General features: G+C 33.2%; 1 non-coding gene across 1 annotated transcript; it reads right to left on the bottom strand.

Moving 5' to 3' along the window:
* Positions 1-713: 713 nt before the first annotated feature.
* Positions 714-787, bottom strand: TRNAN-GUU. Its single transcript has one exon. It is a non-coding gene; the product is annotated as a tRNA-Asn (tRNA).
* Between the last annotated feature and the right edge of the window lie 3972 nt (positions 788-4759).

Here is a 4759-nt window from a genome sequence, read left to right as displayed (position 1 = left end):
TTTTTTTAACATCTAAGCCCTCAACGTCTTCTTTTCTAACTCTTTTGTCCCCTAACACTAACCTCATTAATTAAATGTTAGGGGCCAAAGGGGTTGAAAAAAGACGTTGGGGGCCAAAAAGGTTAGAAAAAAAACGTTGGGGGTTTAAATGTTAAAAAAAATTGTGCTAAAAGGATAAAAGTGATATAACCACCGGGGTCAAAATCGTAATTTTATTATTTGATGTATAAAATTATATTTATTCAATTCATACAATACATGAGGTTTTTAAGGATATATACATTTTTTATTATATTTGTTCAAACCGTATAATACGCATATTTTTAAAGATGTAATTTTTTTATTATTTAGTATATAAAATTACATTTATTCAACCCGTGCAATAAATGATGTTTTTTAAAGATGTATTATTTTATTATTTAGTAAACAATATTATATTTATTCAACTCGTGTAATACACGTGGTTTTAAGAATATAACTTTTTATTTGGTATATATAATTACATTTATTCAACCTGTACAATATTGTTCTTATAAATATAACTTTTTATTATTTAGTATATAAAATTATATTTATTCAAGTCGTGCAATAAAGATGGTTTTTAAAGATATATATTGTTTTATTATTTAGTATATAAAATTTATTTATTCAACCCGTGTAATACACACACTAAAGCAAAAGTGAGCCAGAAAATAAAAAAAAAACATGAAAACCGCTAGAAGGAGGGCTTGAACCTCCGACCTTGTGGTTAACAGCCACACGCTCTAACCAACTGAGCTATTCCAGCTTTTGTTTGAATTTACTAATTGTTCATATTTAATCCAAAGTGCAAAGTTGTTTTTACCTCTCGTAATTGTCTCATGATTCTTTTTTTACTGACAAGGTTTACTTCTTATACTTACACTTCCGAATAAAAAATTAATATGTATGCGTGGAAAAAGACTTATTATGGTTAGAGATTACTCATTTTTAAAATATAAAATACATAGCAATGGCAATTACCATACTATAAAGGATTATTAGATTTTATCACCCTCAATTATTGGCTATTAGCTGCTGTCATCCTCAACTATCACTTTGACGCCCGTCACCTTCAACTTAACACTTAGTGTGTTCTATCACCACGTAGTTAACTGATCACTAACTTTTGATCATGTTAATATACTTTTGGGGTGTCATAAGATCCCTAAAACCTTCATAATATCCCTATGACACCTCTAAAAGTATAGTACCAAGATCAAAAGTTACTGATCAGTTAACGACGTGGTGTCGTGATGACAGAACAGACTAAGTGTTAAGTTGGGGGTGACAGACGTCAAAGTGATAGTTAGGGATGGCCGCAGCCAATAGCTAATAGTTAGGGGTGATAAAATCTAATAACCCTACAATAAATTGGCATACTCTAAATTAGTAACATTGTAATCCTTGTAGTGTTGTAATTCATGCATATGGAGTTTTTCAAAAATTAAATTTGATTTTTCACTTCAAATCCAAAGGTTTTCATCTTTTATAGTTTAACCCCTTTGAATTTTTTTTTTACTTTTGACCCAAAGTTTTATTTTTTGCAATTTAACCCCAACACTTTTTTTTAAACTTTGGTCACCATACTTTTCATCTTTCGCAAGTTTTTCGTTTTACGCTTTCTTTTAAATTTTGTGAGTTAACGCGCCACAATATACGTGTGGGGTTTAACGTTTTTTCGTCAATTTTCCTATTTAACAGGCCCGTCGCAACGCGTCAATTTTTCCCGTTTGATAGATTTGTAGCAACGTGTGGGTCGTAGATCGATATATTTATTTTTTCTACGTTTAGGTCTAATTTCTTCGCATTAACACGCCGCAACGAGCATGCGTGGTTCAACGTTTTTACATATGTTTTTCATTTGGTGTTATTTTCTTTTTAGTTATTTTATTTTTACGAGCTTTTCTGATGTTGGTAGTCGTTGGCAGTGGTGTGGCACTGGTGCTACTTGGAACGGTTTTATGACGTAATTTTTTTCGGAAACGAGTTAGCTCAAATATAATACATTTTCTTAAAAAAACATTTTTACGTGCATATTTTAATGTACATTTTGGTATAAATTAGAGTTAGTCTACGATTTGACGTAAACTTTTTGGGAAACGAGTCAGGTCAAATATAATATGTTTTCGTGCTTATATTATGGATATTTCGGAATTTTGTTTCGAACCGAGTGGAGTCAAATTGTGGTTTCATCTTTTTCTTTTTTCAAAAACTCTAATTAATCCCTTTTGATTTTACGTGTCAATTTTTTCTTTTATACCCGTTACGTTTTCTATGTACAATTTGGGTCACATACACGTGTTAGGTTTTTTTTTATGCCCGTTACGTTTTCTATGTACGAGTCAGGTCACATATAATACATTATGATTGTACATTATAAATTTGATTTACTTTACGTTTTAATCCAATTGCAATGCTTATATAGGTTACATAGAGTTCAATTGTATACGTTGAAACACGTGTTTTCATATGCTTAACACATCACATAACATTTAGACTAATTGATTCGATGTTTACAATTTACCTGTCCCGCAACGCATACGGGTCTTATTCTTAGTTTTAAATTAATTAGTAACCGACATGAACGCCATAAAAGAATCCAACTAAAAGGTTGACTTACAAGACACTAGGATTGGCGATAAATTTGACACGCCAACACATATTGATATTTTTGCGTGTGCATGTGGACTCCACACTTCAAACGCACATGTTTATTTATTTCCTTTTGGTAATATTTTGATTGTTTGGTATGATTGAGATAGCTAAGCTTGAGAATTAATTAGATGTGAAAATGAGAAATAATAAAATCGATTTGGTATACACATCTAAAACACAGAGGTTAACTATATATTATTTAGTGGATTACGATCAAATACAAAGATTTCTTATTGTAAGAAGGGTACAAAGGCTTTAAAAAAAAACCCACTACAAAAAAAAAAAAAAAAAAAACTAAACACCCGCCACCATCCAAAAACCTAACCCCTCAGCATTTTTTTTTGTCGAGAGGAGGTGTTGTTGTTGGGGGGGGGGGGGGGCAAAAACCTAACCCCCCAACATTTTTTTTTTGTCGAGAGGAGGTGTTGTTGTTGTGGGGGGGAGGGGGGTTAGGTTTTTGGGTGGTGATGGGTGTTTAGGATTTTTTTTATTATTATTTTTTTAAGGGGGGGGGGTAGGTTTTTGGGTGGTGGTGTAGTGAGTTTATTGAAAAGATTGAAGGAGAAGATCTGGAGCAACAAAAGATTGCTAGAATGAACAGTCCAAGTGGCCAACAAGATATCAAGATGTACTACAAAGGTAGTGTTCAAGAAGTTGAAGCAAGTCCAAAAGTCCAAACTGCTTTCAGTGCTGAAAACTCATCTGGATCAGTCAATCAAAGTCCTAACAGTAGCAGTGGATTTTCATCATATCCGAGTGTTAATCCAAAAAGTTCAACCACAAGTCATCAGTTCCAAAGCTCAAACAGCAGTAATGGTCAAGTTTTAAATTGCAACATCGCGTTGCATCTTCAGAATGGTCAAAATTTCTCTGAAAAGATTGCTAAGAGTCACATGTCATTACTTGCTACAGTGTTAGAATCCTATGAGGGATTGGTTGCAGGAAGAATCGGAAATCCTATGCTAACAAAGGAGGATTACGATCAGATCGATGCTGAGGAGATGGAGCTTATGGATATTAAATGGTGTTTAGCTAGTGTTTTGAGGAGAGCTGAAAAGTTTAAAATGATTACAGGAAGAGATGAATTCCTGGGTGCAAATGTTTCTACTTTGGGTTTTGATAAATCTAAAGTTACTTGTTTTCGATGCAGGGAGAAAGGTCATTTCAAGAGGGAATGTACTAATCGAGAAGCAAGTGGAGCAAAGAATCCATTCGGTGGTAATGATTATTATCGGAAGGCTATATATCAACAAGTTGCTCATCAACCGCATCAACAAAAAGAACCACAAACTGCACATGCTAAAATGATCGAAGAAGCTAATAAGAAAGCTTATTTTGGTATCGTTGATCAAGATGATGAAAAAGTTGTAGAAGGTTTCAGCTGGGACAAATACATACCACCTAATTCAAAAGTAGTAGCTCTCATTGCACAAATAGTTTAAGAGCCTGATTTGATGACGGAATGGATGAAAGTGTTTGCCAGGAATGAGACAAGTCAAGAAGAAGAGTCTGTTTCTTCTGATGATAGTTAAGAAGACAACAGTCTTTGATCAATCATTGTCTGATGACAGTGATTATGAAGAAGAGACACAAATAAACATTGGAAAAACTTCTTTATCTCCTGAAAGTTTTCAATTTTATTTTGCAGATCGATTGGAGAAGTTGAAGGAGAAACAAGCTGCAAAAGAATAGAAGAAGGTGAAATATGAGAATGTTATTCAAAAAGAGAAGTCTGAACAAAATGAAGAAGCTAAAGTTGCTGAGAAGATGGTTGAAGTTAAAAAGGTAGTTGAAGTTGAGAAGGTTATTGAAGTAGAAAAGATTGTTGAAGTCATCAAACCGTGTTTGAAATGTTTGGAATCTTGCAAGCAGTGTGAAGAAAAGGATGAGAAGTTAAGTGAGCAAGATAAGATGAAAGAAAAGTTATTGTTTGATCTCAATTACGTGAAAGAATCATATGATGTGTTGAACAGAACAGTAACTGGTCTACAAAAGACAAATTCAGAAAGAGAAGATGCGTTGACAATGATGAATGCTGTGATGATGTCAAAGCAGAAAGCCATAAATTTTTACATTGAAGAAA

Source organism: Helianthus annuus, chromosome 9 (genome assembly GCF_002127325.2).
Source record: "Helianthus annuus cultivar XRQ/B chromosome 9, HanXRQr2.0-SUNRISE, whole genome shotgun sequence".
Classification (NCBI taxonomy): domain Eukaryota; kingdom Viridiplantae; phylum Streptophyta; class Magnoliopsida; order Asterales; family Asteraceae; genus Helianthus; species Helianthus annuus.
Note: the sequence above shows the minus strand (reverse complement) of the source record. Positions and strands in the feature narration are given on the sequence as shown.